The 21,600-nt window shown below is 35.9% G+C and overlaps 1 long non-coding RNA gene and 1 pseudogene across 1 annotated transcript; one reads left to right on the forward strand and one right to left on the reverse strand.

The window, feature by feature from the left end:
- Positions 1-2,306: 2,306 nt before the first annotated feature.
- On the reverse strand, positions 2,307-3,513 carry LOC131996357 (uncharacterized). Its single transcript, XR_009397795.1, has 2 exons — positions 2,880-3,513; positions 2,307-2,825 (listed from the first exon to the last, which is right to left on the reverse strand). It is a non-coding gene; the product is annotated as an uncharacterized LOC131996357 (long non-coding RNA).
- Positions 3,514-5,049: 1,536 nt separating this feature from the next.
- LOC131996140 (rho GDP-dissociation inhibitor 1-like) lies at positions 5,050-10,116 on the forward strand (annotated as a pseudogene).
- The last annotated feature ends 11,484 nt before the right edge of the window (positions 10,117-21,600 follow it).

A 21,600-nucleotide genomic window follows, 5' to 3' on the forward strand; every position in this document is an offset into this window, starting at 1 on the left:
GAGGCACATGGCCCCAAAATAAGTTATCAAATTCGTTTTCTAATGTCAAATAGCTTTCATTTGAGCCACACATTGGCATGGTCGAAAAATGTTTTCCTTTTGGGGGTGTTTTGGGAAAGGAGTGATGCCCTAAATACATGGTCCTACATTTGGATATCAATTCGTATTCTACTCCCAAATACCTTTATTTGAGCACCATATTGTGATGGTCAGTAAATAATTGATGTTTGTGGGGTATTTTGGAAAAGGGGTAGACCCTCAGAAAATTGGTCCCGAAAATGGGTATCAATTCTTGCCCTCCCCCCAATTCCTTTCATTAAGCCTCCACATTGACATGGTCGGTAAATATGCCCAATTAAGGGTGTTTTGGGGATTGGAATGGTTCCCCAAATTCTAAGCCCTGAAAATATATCAGCAACGTTCTCTATTCTCATATATCTATATATCATTTATTTGAACCCCATATTGCCATTGCCCTCAATATTGGATATCAAATTCGTTTTCTAATCTCATTTGAACTCCTTATTGCAAAAGTCAGCAAATATGTCCGGTTTGGGGTATTGGCCCTAAAAACTATGAATATTTAGTTTCACTCTCTTTAAGACCCAAATTGTCTTGGTGAGCAAATACGTCCTATTTGGGGGTTGTTATAGTGGTGGGACGTCCGTTAGACAGTTGGCCCCTAATATTGATATCTGATACGTGGTCTACTCCCACATACCTTTAATTTGAGCACCATATTTCCATAGTCGGTAAACTTGACCAGCTTGGGGGGTGTTTTGGGGGATGGTTGGCTACTCAGTGAGTAAGCCTTGAAAATAAATATCGGATTCGTGATACACTTTAAAAACCCTCTTATTAGAGCCTCATATTGCAATAGTCAGAAAATACTTACAATTTCCCGAATATTGATATCAAATTCGTGCTTTACTCCCAAAGACCTTTCATATATATATATATATATATATATATATATATATATATATATATATATATATATATATGCCCAGCGCATTGTTCAAGGACATTTTTTCAGTCTCCCGCATTCTTTGGGGACATTTCCATTGTTTGGGGACTGTCCTCACTTCTTTTGTGGTTCTAGCGCATTGTTTGGGGACATTCCCTGTTTGGGGACACAAAAATTTTTTTTCGACCTTTTAATTTTTCATGAAACCTCTTTTCTTTTCAAACTAATTTTTGCCATTATTAGTTCGTTATAAGCTCATTTTCTATTTAATTTATTTTTTTTAATGTTTCATATGAGAACTCTATGTTGCCACCTGTCTTAAAAAACAGTTGAAAATTAACGCCGTTCACTAACCACTCAACTTGCGGCTTCGAGTTGTGCTGTTGACTGCATGCCTTCAAGTGTTGTTTACACTTGGAACAAAATCAATAAGTAGATTTGCTCACACTGAAAATGTATGGGAAACCTCGTCGCAAATCTAGATTTGCTCCAAGTGTAAACAAGACTTTACTTCGTCATCAAAATGTGTAATAGGATGGTAGCTCAGTGGTAGTATTCCGCACCAGCGAACAGCTGTCAATATCAATGCTGACGACTTTCGTGTCTATACATGAAAATGGCGATATTTTTTCCCAAACTAATTTTTAATAATTAGGGCAACATGGGTATCGAATGAAAGGTGTGTAAAAGTAGATTAAGATTTTTGAACACAACTTTGGCCCCTAGCCTCAGGGGGTCACCCCACCCTCAAAACTACCTACCAAAAAACATTTTTAACGATTAAGCTCCCATTAGACGAGCCGACATGTCATATGTAATTTAAATTGCTGTTTTGAAAGATGTACACATCGTGTGATACGTAAGAAAAATTTAATATGACAAATGGATTTTGGAAAAAATATCCAACTTTTTCGATTAAATCGAGCTTTTATTTCATCGAACATACATGTAGACACATGTCTATAAAAACAAAGTGCAAAACATACGACATTTCATGGCGATTAGATACACAACTTTGACCCCTAGCTTCAGGGGGGTTACCCCACCCCCAAAACTACTCCCCCAAAATGTTTTTTTATCGATTGGACAATATGGGTATCGAATAAAAGGTGTGTTAAAGAGGAGTAAGAATTTGATGCATAACTTTTGCCCCTAATATCAGGGGGTCACCCCACCCCCAAAATACATTTTTTGATTAGACCAATATGAGTATTATATGAAAGGTTGTTCAAAGTAAAGTACAATTCTGATACCCAACTTTGTCCCCTAGCATTAGGGGGATCACCCCTACCACAAAAATACCCCCAAAAAACCTTTTTATCGATTAGGGCAATATAGGTATTACATGAGAGGTATTTAGAGAGTAAGATTTTGATTTTACATATCCGATCCATCGACATACAGATTATGTGTGAGACAGCCACCGACTCCCTGATGCTTAAGACGATAAAGGAATGAGGGTAATAGAGGGTACGAGAAGTTCATACCTTTGCGTATTAGCGAGTCGACGGTAGGAAAACTGGATGGAATAACTGAGATGACACTTGATGACCATTGCGAAGCACAGCTGCCACTGGCACAGTCTTGGATTGACGAAGCTTTGGTATCGCCATCTGGAAGTACATGCTACACGGACCCAGGAACTGACATCTGTTTCCGAATCCCTGACCATAATACGGTCCTGCAGAGAGAGATCCGGACGATCACAGAATGCATAAAGTTGTGTAGTGCTCAAGCGAGGACGTCATGTGTGAACACATTTACTGCCGTCAATAAACTTGGTTAATCCGAGGCATTTGGAGTCGCATGTAACATTTTAGAAGGTCGAAACGATCGGTAGGTCGACGATAAAATACTACTGTAAGGAAATAAGGAGTTTAGTATAGTTTTCTTATAACAGGATCAGCGTTACCGTTGGTAACCCTAAAGGGTCATCGGTGTCATAGTATATTACCACTGTGTGCACACTTACACCCGTATTCACAAAACTTGAAGTAGCGTTAAAGTAGGCTTATTTGACAGATTTCCTTTAAGAACTGTCAAATAACCCTACTATAAAGCTGTTCTAAGTTTTGTGAATATGGGCATTAAACTCCGTTTACATTGGCCACTAAATCCGGATTTAAGGCTTTCATCAGCTGATTTTATAAAGGGAAAACAGGTGATCGAGCCATTAAATCCGGATTTAGTGGCCAATGTAAATGGGGTTTAACACCCGCATTCACAAAACTTAAATCAGTTTTATAGTAGGTTTATTTGACAGTTCCATAAAGGAAGTCCGTCAAATAACCCTACTTTAAACCATGTTTACACTAACACCCAAATCTACTTGATTTAAGATAATCTCCCAAACCCGTTTACACTACGATTAAAGAGATTTGCTTTTGTCAACAGGGTTGTTTTTGAAAGCATTTTTATGCTGATCAGAATTTTTATTGTGTTTAACACATATATTGTGGTCTGCAATTTAATATATGAAACGATTTTATTAAATTTAACACCAAATTTTATAAATTCAATAAGAAATTGTCAGATGTTGGCAAAAAGTGCTGGCCAAAACTACCAATAATAACCGGTATTCAATACAAACGCAGTGTTGCATTTCAATTTCGAAGGAAGTTTGCTGCAAAACACCTCAACTAAGTAGATTTGCTCACACTCAAAATGTATGGGAAACCTCGTCGCAAAACACGAGTTTTGCGAAAGCTCGTCGCAAATCTAGATTTGCTCTAAGTGTAAACAAGACATAAATAAGACTTAAGCCCCCATTAGACGAGCCGACAAGTCATATGTAATTTCAAAAATTGCTACTCTGAAAGTTGTACACATCGTGCGATAAGTAAGAAACATTTTTTTATTTTTATTTTTTTATTTATTTATTTCAGTATAATACAAAAGCCTTACGGCCAAATATCTGTATTACAAAGTAGGATTCCTGAGCAAAGTTATTTCATAATTATAATTATACAATAAAAAAATGTATAAGCATATAAAATCTATATATGTATGTACATATTAAGGGAAATTATTCAAATATTCCTAAAAAAAACTACAATATTAAAAAAAAATTTCGCTTAGAAGTTACAAAATTGGCTCCCCAGCCGTATTACACAAAAAAATATATACAAATTACCATGCTTGAAGGATAACAACCATAAGAAATTAGGTAGGTCAATGATTTTTTTATATGAATGATGAAATATAATATGACAAATGGATTTTGGAATATATATGCAACTTTTTCGATTAAATCGAGCTTTTATTGCCTCGAACATTCATGTTGAGACATGTCTATAAAAAAGTACAATACATTTCAGAATACATGGCAATTAGAGCGCGCTCTATTCGTATTTGACGTACATAAGACAAGACTTGTCGGCTCGTCTAGTTGGGGCTTTAAACAAGACATTAACGCCACTTTAAGTTTTGTGAATATGAGCATTAATTTGCGAGCAGTTTTTATAACACGCCAGACAAACTCACCACTGTTGGCAATAAGGATTTCATTGATTAGTCGTATTGTGGGAGCATCTTTTCCCGAATTGTCTTTGATCAAAATCATACTCTGTCACTTATTTTGATATTGTACTCGGTATTTTGTTGTTGGCCAACTGCCACTACCTGGAAATGGATGTTTTGACAAAGCCCAACATGTCATTCTATATCGAACAATGATAAGTTTACACGGTACATCTACGTTTATTCACCGTTTCTACTATTTGATTCAGGCTACACGTAACGTCTTGTTTAAGCCTTGTTTCCACTTAGATAAAATCTAGATTTGCGACGAGCTTTCGCAAATCTCGTGTTTTGCAATGAGGTTTCCCATAGATTTTGAGTGTGAGCACTACTTATGTGAGGGGATTTGCAGCAAATCTCCTTCCAAATTCAAATGCAACACTGCGCTTGTATTGAATACCAGTTATTATAGGTAGTTTTGGCCTGCACTTTTTGTCAACATCTGACAATTTCTTATTGAATTTATAAAATTTGGAGTTAAATTTAATAATATTGTTTCACACATTTAATTGCAGACCACAATATATTTGTTAAACACAATAAAAATTCTGATCACCATAAAAATGCTTTCAAAAACATCGCTGTTGACAAATGTAAATCTCTTTACTCGTAGTATAAACGGGCTGGTGAGATTAGCCCAGCAGAAGAAATATTGCAATCTCAGAGTTGTACCCATGCATAACTAACAGGTAGTGTACCGCAAACAGCTGAGTACAATTTTTTCTCGTTGAGTACACTATCTGTCAACGAGTTTTGGTTGTGTGTGTGTATTATAGTTAAGAACCTGCAAATGCAAATTTGCCCATGAATATTCCATTAAGGAACAGGGGCAAACTTCTCACATATCAATGAGTGCAGTCCGATTCAAGTTTATTCCCGAACGGCGTGCGGCAGTGCGACACCTCTTTTGAGGAGAAGTTTTACATGGCAAAGTACCTCACAAATGTTGCCAGCATTAAGAGGGGATAACCACCGCTAAAAAATGTTCTCGCCGGGATTTGAACCAGGCGTTCAGCATCAAAGGCGGACATGCTAACCTCTGAGCTACGGTGGCCTCAATAGTTAAGAACCTAGCATACAAACACAAAGATGTATGGCGCGAACCAGGATTCACTGAATAAGGTTAGGCCAAGCAATCAGCCGACATACAATTTTTTGAATTTTTGACAATACTTGTCATTAAGGTTGACAACTTTTTTCTCTTTGTACATTCATTCTTTGTTTAGATTTTCCCCTATTTGTGTCATTTTTATTCGGCACATATGACAACCTTAATGATATTCATGGGGCCTATACAGGTTATGATTTCGAAAGTGACCTAACCTTCTATTAGTGAATCCTGGGCGCGAACTAGTAAAGACTCGATCAGACTATATGGGCAAGTCTTATGACATGTCATTTTTTATGTATCATTGGTACTTCGTTATGTGTGTCAAAATTTGTTTAATTACATAGGATTCTTCATTTTTGCTATCACACTAGCATGTTATTTTTGTATGACATAATCTAAAAATGTTAGTAAAAGTTGATTTTTTTACGGCTACAAATTGTTTCAGTTGTGCGAAAGCTGTGTATTTTAATTTAGAGTTGATTTCATTCGACTAACAACAAAAACAACTGATTTCTTTATGTATTTGTCAGAAGGAATAGAGGGCCGCTCTAATCGAAAAAAAATAACAAAGCTATTTTGAAAAGTGATTTTCATGTGTTAGTTTCATTCGTATCACACTATGTGACAACTTTAACAAAGGCAAAATTTGACATGTCGTAAGACAAAAACATATAGTGTGATGGCAACTTAAGATACTTAAAATCAGAATTGCACTAATCACTGAATTTGACAGATAGTGTACTCAATACTTGCGTTTGTTTACTTTCCAATAAAAATTTGAAGGAGAGTAAGAACAGCCTCAATTCTACTTTTGCCAATTAGGTGAATAAAACAGCTAGATTTCAAAAAGCATCTGTTCGATGCTGCAAATTGCTGCTGGAAAAAAACCCCTAGCAGAAACTTGGAAGCTCTCATTTAACAAACTCTCAAATTTGTGTTTGCTCTCACGCACTCTCCCGTTCTTTTCTGCTGGCAAATAAAGTACGCGAACGATTTCTAGTAAAAATTTGTGCAAATTTGTACAAATTGTTGGGTAAACGAATACAACTAATATTTTGTTGTTGGGCAACTGCCACTACTTGTAAATGAATATGTCTTGGTTGTACCCAAAAACAATCGTATGTCAAATGCTTCGTTAGGAGTTTAAAGTTTTTTCAACAATTTGCTTATTTTTCGATATTTTTATTGTTTTAATTTATACGTTAGTAAGCACAAATCTAGAAATTTGACAGAAGAGTTGGAAATTCTACCCCCAACCCCACAGGGTTGTATCTTTGATTTCGTTGTTGTTAGGCTCGTGACGCTACCTTCTTAAAGCACGTTTACATTGGCCGCTAAATCCGGATTTAATGGCTCGTTCACCTGTTTTCCCTTTATAAAAACAGCTGACGAGAGCCTTAAATCCGGATTTAGTAGCCAATGTAAACGGGGCTTTAATTGTACAATGAGAACAATGTCATTTATGAGAACAACGTCATCTAGATGACGAGAGAGCGGATTGCACCGTATGACTTGTGGTTGTTGTACAAGTGAAATCACCTGTAATTATTTCGCAATGGTGACTAGGATAGGATGGAGAATATCGCACTTTAAATCAGCTGCTATCATACAAAATATATTGATTTAATTATTAATTAAAGCCTTGTTTCCACTTAGAGCAAATCTATATTTGCGACGAGATTTCGCAAAACTCATGTTTTGCGACGAGGATTCTCATACATTTTGAGTGTGAGCAAAACTACTTATGTGAGGGGATTTGCAGAAAATCTCCTTCCAAATTCAAATGCAACACTGCGTTTGCATTGAATACCGGTTATTATTGGTAGTTTTGGCCAGCACTTTTTGACTACATCGACAATTTCTTATTGATATTATAAAATTTTGTGGTTAAATTTAATAAAATTGTTTCACACATTTAATTGCAAACCACAATATACTTGTTGAACACAATAAAAATGCTGAACACAACAAAAACGGTGTAAAAAAACATCACTGTTGACTAATAAAAACCACATAAATCGTAGTGGAAACGGGTTTTGGAGACAATCTCAAATCAAGAAGATTTGGGCTGTAGTGGATATATGGTTTAAAACTATTCCACTAGAGCCCAAATCTACTACGAATAATAGCCGGTATTTAATGCAAACGCAGTGTTGCATTTGAATATGGAAGGAGATTTGCTGCAAATCCCCTCACATAAGTAGATTTGCTCACACTCAAAATGTATGGGAAACCTCGTCGCAAAACACGATTTTTTCGAAAGCTCGTCGTAAATCTAGATTTGCTCTAAGTGTAAACAATACTTAAGTGCTTTAATTACTTAATACTTAAGTGCTTTAAAAAATGAATTACTAAGATATGATTACATATGCAGCAATGTATTATATATAACAATTTTAAAAAACATTTCCAAATTATAATAAAGTCAGTGCATTTATTATCAATTCGCAGAGGCAAGTCTGATCCATTTCAAACAGCAAATTTTTTGCGATTTTCGATTGTCAGAACGTAAATAAAGCTGAATTCGCCAAATTCTTCGATTGCGGTTATCGGAGCATGGGCCTATATAAAGGGTGCTTAAATTTTGAAATCACGTTTACTCTTCAGCCCAACTCTAATTGATTTGGGAATATCCCCAAAACCCGTTTACACTACGATTAAAGTGAGTTTTCATTGTGAACTGCATTTTTGTTATATTCAGCATATATATTGTGGTCAAAAATTACTTGGTGAAGCAATTTTATTAAATTTAAATGCAAGACTTTATAATTTCAATAAGAAATTGCCAGATGTTGAGGAAAAGTGCTGGCAAAAACTCCCAATAACAACCGGAATTTAATACAAACGCAGTTTTGCATTTGAATTTGGGCAACTGCCACTACCTGTAAATAAATATGTCTTGATTGTACTGAAAGAAATCAGCACGTTTTTTGCTCTAATATTTATTATCTAATATCTGGTACTATGTTCGTTTTTCACAGTTGAAAACTCTTTTTTTCACGATTACTTTTTTAATATTACGAAAATTACAATGATAGAATAACAATTTTATTAAAATTTTACCATTAGTTATGAGGGAATGTCCTACAGAATAAAATCAGCAAGTTTTCTTGCTTTAAAATCTATTATCTAAAAAAAAGTAAGAAAAAAGTATCGCGAGAAGCGAATAAAGTACTAGCCATAATTTCGGAAGTTAACATAGTCATGTCACGTCGAAGGTGAAGTTTTTTACATTAAACTCTTCCATTTTGTCAGATAATATAAACAAATGAATAAAACTTGTTTGATTTTCATTTGCAATTAACTTACCACATTAGTTATTTACCCGTCAATCACATTAATTTGATACCCCTATTGACTAGTTTAGGGGGTCCAAAATTATCAAGGCCCTATAGTTCCTTCCCGAGTCCAATTGTTAGACAGTTTTTTTCATATTTGTAAAGTACTCGTTAATACCTTTCGTTTCATATTCATTTTGTCTAGGTTACAGCATTTCCCAACGTGAGGGGTTTTTGGCGTCTATGGGGGTCCACGGGCGTTTGACCCAAAAACGGATTTCAGATTCGTATTCCTGGGGTCAACCCACATCTGCATTAAAAGTTAGTTTTAGCCTTCATATGTATCGTACGTTGTGTAGAAAATTTTAATATGCTAAATTTAACATGTCATATCTCGAATACATGACGCCTGATAGCAATTATTATCAAACATAAAGCTTAAATAAATAATTTATCCTCAGTGAGCGTGCTAAATACAAATACGAATTTACATTGTTTCAAATGTTGCTTTTACCACCAATAAATCAACCTGTTTCTCTATCTTGTATAAAACTACCTTGATGTTTGATCTTAAATGGTATTTTGGCATTTAAGTTTTTGTTTACATTTTGTATTGCATTTTATTACATTATAGTTGCCGATCAGGAAGGCGAAAATCTTAGGCGTTACAAGGAACAACTATTGGGAGAGGTTCTAGCGGAAAAAAATATTGTGGTCCCTAATGATGGACGCAGTCGTAGTAAACAAATTACCTCTGGTATCTGAAGAACGGCCTGACATGAAATTAGACTTATCCGAAGAAAACCATCTTAAGAAAAAAGTTTTTGTTATCGAAAAGGGTGTGCAGTACAATATACGCATTGATTTCATTGTCCAAATAGAAATCGTGCAAAAGACGTATCGTTTAGGTGTCCCTGTTGGATACGAACCACACATGGTTGGTTCGTATCCTCACAAAAAGAAAATGCAATGTTATACCACACTTAACGAGGATGGCACATGGTACATACTCCGTTTCTTCCCTCTTCATCAATGAGGACAAACACAATCATCTCAAATGGGAGTGGACATTTGAAAATTGAAAAAAATTTAGCAGCCAAACCATTTTTGCTAAGGCAGGACAACTACGTTTTTTTTACAGGAGGATGACTTTTTCACGACTCTATGAGCTTTAGTTTAAAATAAAATTAGAAAAAACTTACAAATAGGGTGATTCAATAAAAAATCTCACGCACAAAACATTTTGGGCAATTTTTTGAAGTTACCACAAATTATATAATTGAACACAAGTTTAAGAGTCACATTAACATATGTAACATCACATAAGATCATCAAACACACATGGAAGTTTAATATTCACGTTATCATTGGAGAGGATGAATCTTAGTGGGAGGTTGTCCTTGTTGCGGCAGATGATGATAGACACCTGTGTGAATATGGTCTAGCCCAACATGTTATATCTTCTTCTACGTTATATCTTTGTCTATTATATAAAAATGAAATTATTGCGCTTTGTTATACCCACCACCGAAGGATGGAGTATACTCATTTTGTCATTCCGTTTGCAACACATCGAAATATCCATTTCCGACCCTATAAAGTATATATATTCTTGATCGTCGTAAAAATCTAAGACGATCTTGCCGTGTCAGTTCGTCTGTCTGTTGAAATAACGCTATATTCTTTAAAAATAGAGATATTGAGCTAAAACTTTGCACAGATTCTTTTTTTGTCCATAGGCAGACTAAGTTCAAAGATAGGCTATATTCGAACTATGTTTTGATATAGCCCCCATATAGACCGATCCGCCGATTTAAGGTCTTAGGCCCATAAAAACCACATTTATTATCCGATTTTGCTGAAATTTGAGAAAGTGAGTTGTGTTGGGCCCTTCAGTATCCTTTCTCAATTTGGCTCCGATCGGTCCGGATTTCAATATAGCTGCCATATAGACCCATAGCTCGATTTAAAGTCTACGACCCATAAAAGGCGCATTTATTGTCCGATTTTGCCAACATTTGGATATGGCTGCCATATAGACGGATCTCTTGATTTAAGGTTTTGGACCTTTAAAAGGCGCATTTATTGTCCGATTTCGCCGAAATTTGGGACAGTGCGTTATGTTAGGCCCCTCGACATCTGTCAACAATTTGGCCCAGATCGGTCCAGATTTGTGTATAGCTGCCATATATATCGATCTCTCGATTTAAAGTCTTGGGCCCATAAAAGACGCAAATTTGGGACCGTGAGTTGTGTTAAGCCCTTCGACATCCCTTTTCAATTTGGACCAGATCGGTTAGACCGATCTCTCGATTTAATGTCTTGGCTCCATAAAAGACGCGTTTATCATCCGAATGCGCTGAAATTTAACGCTGTGACTTCTGTTAGGCTTTTCGACATCCGTGTCGTATATGCTTCAGATCGGTCTTTATTTGATATTGCTACCAAAAAGACCAATATTTTATTCTACAAAATTGAACAATGAGTTGTACTTGTTAGACCACTTAACGTTCGTGCCAAATTTGGTCCAAATCGGACCAATTTGATATAATTTGAATTTGATATAAAAATTTGGCCCCAAATGTCAGGGAACCCACTCACCCCCAAAAATTACATGTTTGGCAAAGTGGGGCAATATGTGTATCAAATGAAAGCTAAATGGAAGTAGAGTACGAAACTTATATAAAAATTTGGGATGAAGTCCTAGAGGGGCCAACCCACCCTCAAAAATATCCCCTAACTGACATAGTAAGTGATCGGGACAATATGGGATTCAATCAAAAGGTACTTGAAAATAGAACACGAAACTTATATAAAAATTTGGGTCCATTCCCAGGCGGGTCGCCTCACCCAAAAATTATGCCCCAAATGGACATGTGCACTGAACGGGATAATGTGGGACGCAAACGAAAGGTATTTGAGAGTACACACGTCTAAATTTATGCCCCAAAGGAACATGTAGGCTAAACGGAACAATGTGGGATTCTAATAAAAGGGTTTTGAGTACGAATTATGTATACGAATTATTTTAACCATGTCAAAAAGGGGCAGCAAAGGGCACCAGGCCCTTATTTGTTTATATGTTTCTCTGTTCCGTATAGACTCAAAAACGACAGAGCCGATTTTCATGAAATTTTCACATATGATAGTCCCAGCCCCTGGTGAAAATAGGGCACTTCGTTTTTGATATACGAAGGGGGGCTGGAATATCCCCCTTATTTTATTATTTTTTTTTTATAACGCCCAATCTCGGAGATTTGTGCTCCGATTTTAGCGAAATTTTGTATGGCCAGTTATGGTAACTCAAAAACACATAATTGTTAAATTATATAGGTACCAAGCAAAAAGTATTCGTTCCATGGTGTATTCGGAACTTCCCCAACCCGGAAACCGGCATGTATGTATACAACGTTACAAAATAGGCTTCAAATTATAGGTCTTTGGGAGTAGACTACGAATCTGGTATATAAATTTGGAACAGAATCTGGTGACTGGACGTAAATGAAAGATATATGATAGTAGAGCACGAATCTGATATTAATATTAGAATCCTAGCGCCTGGCTCATGTCCAGCCCATTAACAGAACATGACGATCGGGACAATTATAACCCAAATGAAAGTTCTTTGACAGTGGAGTAATAATTTTATATTATTAGTTGGGCCATATTGGCCGACCGGGACTCTATTCAACTAAAATTAAAGGACAAGTATCTGGAGATGACTATGACCATACAGGTTGGAACTCTCAGCTCAAATTTGTGTGGCGTTAATCGCCATTACGAGAAGCTCAGCTGAGAGCTACCGGGCGCGTCCACAGGTTACGGATAGTGGGATTAAATTAAATCAAAGAAAAGAAAAAAATCTATATACCGTTTGTGGCAAAGGCTGTAATCAACACGTACACACGATGAGTACGACCATGATGTGCCATCTAAAAGAGCCATAATTGATAGCACATTTATGTTTCTAAACGGTATCGATTGACTTCAATAATAGAAAAAATCAAAATGAGATTAAGCGCTACAAGAGGCATCAAGCGAGTTTGGGCGACATTCATGCGGACACGGTGGCAAATATGGTGGACGCAAGGTGAATGTTGTCCTTGGAAAGACGGCCACCGGTTGCACCTGAAGAAATTGACCTCCCCCGGCAAACCAGAGAAGTAGCCGTATCAACTCCTACATAGCAAGGATTGATGCCAACGTGATGAATGTGTGTCCCGATTGTGACCAGGGACCATATGACACGTGTCATCTGTTTAACTGCCCAGCCAGATCCATTCCCTCTAGACACACTCCATTTTAGTCGCAGAGTTCCTGGACCTGGATATTCAACAGAACCAGTAAACGAAATTGTGAATACAACAGACTGCTGCAACAACAACAAATGTGGGTTTTACTTTAGCACAGCATTAAACTGCAGAAGAGCAAATAATTATATATTTAGTAGTTCAAACGGCAAAGCCGACTTCTTTACAAACAATAGAATTTATTTCTCTATTGAAACAATTTTTCGTACTGTGCTACACATTCACTTCTAATGTAGTAGCTCGGTAACCCAAATATACCAATCGCATAAAAAATGTTCATTCACGGAGCTGGGAGAAAAGCCCAATTAAAGGGCGGGCTGCAGCTTTAAAGGCTGTATTAGCCACAATTTTGGTTCGATCTTTACAAAATCTAGCATGAAGTGTTTGATTTGATATTCCAATATGTGTACAAAATTTTATCATAATCAGATCAGATTTACATATAGCTCCCATATATCTTTCATCCGATTTGGACTTTTAATGTTATAGAAGCCACAATTGTTATCCGATATTTACAAAATTTAGCATCATGTTTTTATTTAGTGTCTTAATATGTGTGCAAAATTTTATCAAAATAAGATCAGATTTACATATAGCTCTCATATTTATCTTTCATTCGATTAAATTTTGGTTGGATTTTTATAAAATTTTGGTGTTTTGATTCATGTTCCAATATGTTGCAAAATTTAATAAAAATCGTATCAGATTTGCTTATAGCTCCCATACACATCTTTCATCCTATTAGAGCTTTTAAGGCTGTAGTAGCCCTAATTTTGGTCGGATCTTTACAAAGCATAGCATGAGGTGTTTCGTTTGACGTTTTAATATGTGTGAATAATTTCATCAAAATCGGATCAGATTTAAATATAGCTCTCATAAATATATTTCATCCTATTGGGCCTTTTATGGCTTTTGGCACAATTTTTTATCAACATCTGTATATTTGACGACCTAATAGGAGTTCAAAATTTCATCAAAATAGGTCCAGATTTTTATTTAGCTCCAAAGTATAAATTTTAACCGATGTACGCCCTTAAGACTGCATTAGCCAAAATTTAGGACACAAATTTCGACATTTACTGGATGTCTTTGTAAGACTGCATGGACAAAACTTGGGATAATGTATTCTCAAATAAAAAAAGAAAACAATAACCGAAGTAATTTAATTTTTATTGACCTTTTAAATAAGTATGTTTATCTGGCGCACTATGTACTAAAGGGGCCGCCTGGCAAAGGGGAAATAATAGATCATAAGTTCATTGTGGCCATCCTAGGTAGAACAATAGCCGTATCCAGGATTCTGATGAAAATGCACATTATCGTAGCCTAGAACGCAATTTTTGTTGCGTTCTAGTTGGAAATTTGTTCCATTAATCATAAAGGGTGTCCCAACTAGATCGAATTTTTATTGCGTGTAATAATAAAACACGTTATTATTCTAAAGTTGCTTTTTAATATAATACTTACCATAAACATTACCCCCTCTCCTTACTTAAAATTTGGTGAGTAAATTTTTAAACACAGTCCTTTTTAGCGAAATGTCTGGTGTTGGATTTTATTGTTTACATCTGTTAAGAACATAACTACCTTACAAAATTGGCTTATCGGCTATAAATATGTAAATTTAGTAAGAGTTATTGGAATGCTACAAATAATGAAAAAAAGAAGAAAATTATACAGATTTTTTATTTTATTACATAACATAAGTATTTCATATTTCATTACATAACATAAGTATTTTCGACTGTAAGTCGAGAGATCGGGCTATATAGTGGCTATATATAAATATAGTCCGATTTCATGAGATCAGAAGATCAGTTTTATATACAAAGAATAAAAAGTAATACAAAAATGGTACAAAATGTTTTCAATTACCAAAATATCTTAACATTTATAAATACCCAATGAAGGTAGTTATTGAGTAAATACCCAAGCATTGGAATTTTAAACGACAAACTTGAATTTGGTTCTATATATACAGTGTGAAGCAAAACCGAATGTTTTATAGTTTAACCAGCTTTTTCACAACTTTAACAATTTTTACGCATAAAATAATCAGCTTGTGCTCCAATTTGTAGGTTATGTCATACGAACATAACATGCAGATGTGATAGCAAACATGATGAATCGCTATTACACGGAATGTAGATGTCTTATGGCATGTCACTTTCGATTAGAGCGCCCCCTATTCCTTCTGACAAAAACATAAAGAAATCAGCGGCTTGTGCTACCAGTCGAATGAAAGTAACTCAAAATTAAATTGTTTTCGCAATTTCATGGATTAACCAGCTTTTCCACAGCTTTAACAATTTTTACGCATCAAAAAATCAGCTTGTGCTCAAATTTTTAGGTTATGTCATACGAACATAACATGCAGGTGTGATAGCAAAAATGATGAATCGTATGTAAATTCACAAATTTTGACAGACATTTTCAATTACATGTGAGTACAAAAAGTGACAGGTCATAAGACATTTACATTCCGTGTAAAAGCGGCTTTAAGCCGCTATTAATGTAGATGTCTTATGACATGTCACTTTTTGTACTCACACTTAATTGAAAATGTCAGTCAAAATTTGTGAATGCACATACGATTCATAATTTTTGCTATCACACCTGTCTGTTCGTATGACAAAACCTAAAAGTTTGAGCAAAAGCAGATTTTTTTATGCATATATATTTTTAAAGTTGTGAAAAAGCTGGTTAAGCCATAAATTTGTGAAAACAATTTAATTTCGAGTCACCATGGTGTAACAAATTAAAGGTGGTCTCACTTATACAACAACCACAAATCATATTGTGCAGTCCGCTCTCTCGTCACCTAAATGTCACTTCAAAAAAGAAATTGTTCTCAACACGTGTGCAGGTAAAATGAGAGAAAGAGAAACACTAAAAAAAGAACGTTGCTGTGAATTGGTCGGTTCGCAAACATTTGCAGTAAAAATATGCCAATTTGAGTACGCGAACACATACAATGTTAACATAGAACTGACATCTTAGTACCGTCAAACTGGCCGGCTGTTTTCAGCTGTTCGCGCGAGATCACCTACCTAAACCCACGTGTGGAGTCACTTTCATTAGACTGATAACAAAAACAGCTGATTTCTTTATGTTTTTGTCAAAAGAAATAGAGTACGCTCTAATCGAAAGAAATTACGTGTGCTTTTTTGAAAAGTGAATCTCATATAATAAGCACCTATTAGACAAGCCGGCTTGTCATACGACATGTCACTTTCTGTAATCATAAAATCATGTTTATACTATCACCCAAATCTACTTGATTTGAGATAATCTCCCAAACCCGTTTACACTACGATTAAAGAGATTTGCATTTGTCAACAGGGATGTTTTTGAAAGCATTTTTATGGTGATCAGAATTTTTATTGTGTTTAACACATATATTGTGGTCTGCAGTTAAATGTGTGAAACGATTTCATTAAATTTAACACTAAATTTTATAAATTCAATAAGATATTGTCAGATGTTGACAAAAAGTGCTGGCCAAAACTACCAATAATAACCGGTATTCAATACAAACGCAGTGTTGCATTTCAATTTCGAACGAGGTTTGCTGCAAAACACCTCAAATAAGTAGATTTGCTCACACTCAAAATGTATGGGAAACCTCGTCGCAAAACACGAGTTTTGCGAAAGCTCGTCGCAAATCTAGATTTGCTCTAAGTGTAAACAGGGCATAAGACTTGTCTTATGTACGTGAAATACGAATAGAGCGCTCTCTAATCGCCAAGTATTGTCGTATGTATTGCACTTTTTTTTATAGACATGTGTCTATATGTATGTTCGATGAAATAAAGCTCGATTTAAGGGCGGAACTAACCTCTTTTTACTTTTTTTAGATAACAGATTTTAAAGCAAAACAACACGCTGATTTCATTTAGTAGAACATTCCCTCATTACTTATGGCAAAATTTTAATAAAATTGTTTTTCTTGATATTTGATATTTTTTTGTAGTTTTTCAAAAAAGTAATCGCGAAAAATATGGGTTTTAACCGGTGAAAACTGAGGTTAGTACTGGCCATAAATCAAAAAAATTGCATATTTATTCCAAAATCCATTTGTCGTATTAAATTTTTCAATCAGCGTGTTTGTTTGCTTTAAAATCTTTTATTTAAAAAAGTAACCAGCGAAAAATCTTGCGGAAAAAGAGGTTAGTACCGCACTTTTGGTAGAACCGGTGAATAGACGTTGTTGTACCGTGTAAACTCATCATTGTTCGAAAAAGAACAACATATTTGGCTTTGTCAAAACCATTTACAGGTAGTGGCAGTTGGCCAACAACAAAATACCGAGTACACTATATGTCAAACTCAGTGACAGAGAATGATTTTGATCAAAGACAATTCGGGAAAAGCTGCTACTACAATTCGACTAATCAATGAAATTCTTATTGCCAACAGTGGTTAGTTTGCCTGCCGTGTTACAAAAACCGCCCGCAAATTAAGTGTGCGCACAGTGGCCGTATACTAGACGCCGGTGAGAAATATTTGCATACTATTCCGGCGAATCTATTTCTACCTTATCTTATTTGAATGCATTATAGAAATTGTCAAGAAACCCTTCTCCAAGGCCATACATTCCGGTTATGATTTCCTCTCTGAGTCGGTGGAGTTTGCTAAATAGTGGCAAAAGGAAAGTGTTGTTTTCATGGGTTCACCGGCCATACGTGCTAAGGGTATTAAGAACACCAGTAAACATATAATGGACGCCGCTGGAGTACTCATCATCAGCTTTGGAGAAAGTATTAATAAAACCTGGGGCCAGCGTTAATAAAGAGGACAATATTGCTGTCTAAATTATGATAAAAATAGAGCTGGAGAAAGATGCCCAATATTGTCAAGGTTGCTAACATTCGAAGGGGAAAAGTAATCTATTTTAGGAAGGACATAAACAATAAGAATATCCATGCCCGAGTACCACGGTACGTGGCAGATTGACCCGATGGACTCCTCCATCGGCAAGGGCTGCCGCCTCAGTGTGCAACACACTGCTACAACAACAACAGAGTACCAGAGCAAATATTGCATTTTCTTCTTACTATGTAAACCTTTATATTTTTTTATTTTTGTAGAATGCTTATAAAATGTTTTAAAAAATATTATCATAGTGATGTTTAAATTGTAGGTGAAGTATAATAAACTGTTAAAGTTTTACTTTACTCCCGCTGTGCGCAGTCACTATGGACATACACCTAAGCCAGTAATCGGCTTTTTCTACGCTCTAAATAATCTTGAAAAAAAAATCCAAGTAAGGAATTCCGTGCTGATAAATTTTTCTCCATACCACGCCACTAAGTCTGTTCATGTAGGATATTGTGTCACCATCTAGGAATAGGAAATGCCCCAACGACTTATCATTTTCTCTATATGCTATCACTTGCCGCGCCGATTATGCATAAGAAATCTCGTAATCCTTTGTCCTGTTCAGGGTTACCGTTGACAATTTTTGGAAAAAGAGTCGTAAAAGGGTTTTTTTTTTCAAAAAAAGGTCAGTCTTTTTATACCCACCACCATAGGATGGGGAGTACTAACCTAGTCATTCCGTTTGTAACACATCGAAAAATTTGTCTAAGACCCCATAAAGTACAGGGTGGCTGATGAATATTGCTACAATGATGAATATTGCTACATTTTTTTTTCGGTGTATGGAATACATTTTTCTTTTATTCATGTTAAATTAAATTATTAAATTAATTATTAAATTATTATTAATTAAATTAATTAATTAATTAATTAAATTAATTATTAAATTATTATTATTAAATAGAAAAAAAGTTATTACATTTTTTTTTGGTAGCGGCTTTCATCAGCCACCCTGTATATATATTCTGGATCGTCTTAACATTTTATGTCGATCCGTCCGTCTGTCGAAATCACGATAGCGGTCGAACGCGTAAAGGTTTGCCCAGATACTTCTTATTACTGTAAGTCGTTGGGAACTGCAAATGGGTCATATCGGTTAAGATTTTGATATAGCTCCCATATAAACCAATCCCCGGATTCGACTTCTTGAGCCCCTAGAATCCTTAATTTTTTGTACGATTTGGCTGAAATTTGGAACAAAGACTTGTGTTATGACATCCATGCTAAGTATAATCCGAATCGGTCTATAAACAGATATAGCCGCCATATAGACCAATTCCCGGATAAGACTTCTTGAGCCCCTAGAAGGTTCAATTTTAATACGATTTGGCTAAAATTTGGCACAAAAACTTGTGTTATGATTTCTAAAATCCATGTCAATTATGACCCGAATCGGTCTATAAACAGATGTAGCCCCCATATAAACCGATTCCCGTATTCGACTTCTTGATACTGATTTGGCTGAGATTTCGCTCAAATGATCGGTCAATAAGGTGATATAGGCCAGTCTAAGCACCGCTACCCCGATATGCTATTAAACACAACCTCTTCTTCTTGTGCGATAGTGTTGGCGACACTTCTGATGTATTTACCTAACTTAATACGCTGGCATTAAAAAGAAGTTCCCTTATCATTGAGCGTAAACTTGTATCGGACAGCACTCATAGATATCAGAGAAGTATCCCCGCTGATTCTAAATGGAATGTTCATAGGCCAATTCATGTACTGACATATCACATATTCACATCTTTTGGAAAAGGTTCGAAAATTCATTACGGGTAAAATCGATTGTTCAAAGTTTCTTTGCTCTGCATCAGTGTGACATCTGATTCAGAGCTTGTTTCTAATAATTACTGGAGATTTTTTTTCAATTGATCACTGCCACTGGGAGTTCATCGTTTACCTGTGTTTATACCCTACACCACCACTGGTATAGGGCTTAGTGCATTTGTTTGTAGAAGGAAGAGAGATAAACCCATTGATAAATATACCATTCGACTAAGAATTACTTCCTGGTTCGATTTAGCTATGTTCATCTGTCTGTCCACGTTAATTTGTGTACAAAGTACAGGTCGCAATTTTCATTCGATCGTCTTCAAATTTGGTACAGGCTTCTTTTTGTCCTAGAGACGAAGCCTATTGAAGTTGGAAAAAATCGGTTCAGATTTTGATATAGCTCCCATATGTTCGCCCGATTTGCGATAAAAATGCAATAAAATCGTCATTTCTTAACCAATTACAACAAAATTTGGCACAACGGATTCTATTACGGCTTTTCACATAACAAGTGAGTTTCATATAAATCGGTTCAGATTTAGATATAGCTCCCATATATATGTATTGACCGATTTTCACTTTTAGAGCCTTTGTCAGCGCATTTATTAACCGATCTTCTCAAAATTTTGCAAAAGGCTTTCCTTTGCAAATAGCACAACCTGATAGGATTTATGTCAAAATCCGTTCAGATTTGCATATAGCTCCCATATATATGTTCGTCCGATTTGCAGTAAAAATTCAATAAAATGATCATTTGTTAACCGATTCTCACGAAATTTGGCACGAAGGGTTCTCTTATGATTTGCAACATTGCTGTTGAGTTCTATGTAAATCGGTTCAGATCTAGATATAGCTCTCATATATATCTATTACCCGATTTTTACTTTTAGAGCCATTTTGAGCGTATTCCTTGACAGATTTTCTTAAAATTTTGCATATTCTTTTATAAGTTTTACTATGTGTACTGATTTTGATCCAAAATCGGATCAGAATTATATATAGCTCCCATATATATTTTCATCCGATTTCTAAAAATACTGCATTTATGCAAATTTGGTCGATATTCTTTGTTCCAAATCAAGGCAAATTTTAACTCGCACGACTCAGAGAGCATGCCCAATGTGGTGTAGGGTAGCAAAAGGTCGGCTTTGCCCGACTTTAGCCCTTCCTTACTTGTTTTATTCTATAAAAGCAGCGTCCAAAATGCCTCGGATTAACCAAGTTTATTGACGGCAGTAAAGATGTTCACACATGACGTCCTCGCTTGAGCACTACCCAACTTTATGCGTTCTGTGATCGTCCGGATCTCCCTCTGCAGGACCGTATTATGGTCAGGTAGTTGGAAACAGATTTCAGTTCCTGGGTCCGTGTAGCATGTACTTCCAGATGGCAATACCAAAGTTTCTTCAATACAAGACTGTGTCAGTGGTATCTGTGCTTCGCAGTCGGCATCAAGTGTCATCTTAATCATTCCATCCAGTTTTGCTACCGTCGACTCCCTAATCCGCGATAGTAAGACCTTCCTCTATCCACACATTCCTATATCGTGTTAAATATCAGGGAGTCAGTGGCTGTCTCACACATAATCTGTATGTCGATGGATCGGATATGTAAAATAGTCTTCAGTGTCCTAGTAGACGGGATCCTCATCGCTTCGTATGAATCACCGCCCTGCGAACCCGAAAAGCATACTCTCCCAAGAACCGTTCAAGGCATTCCATCCCATAAAATTTCTTTAGAGAAATGCTGCAAAATTTG

The sequence above is a fragment of the Stomoxys calcitrans genome, chromosome 3 (genome assembly GCF_963082655.1).
Source record: "Stomoxys calcitrans chromosome 3, idStoCalc2.1, whole genome shotgun sequence".
NCBI lineage: Eukaryota > Metazoa > Arthropoda > Insecta > Diptera > Muscidae > Stomoxys > Stomoxys calcitrans.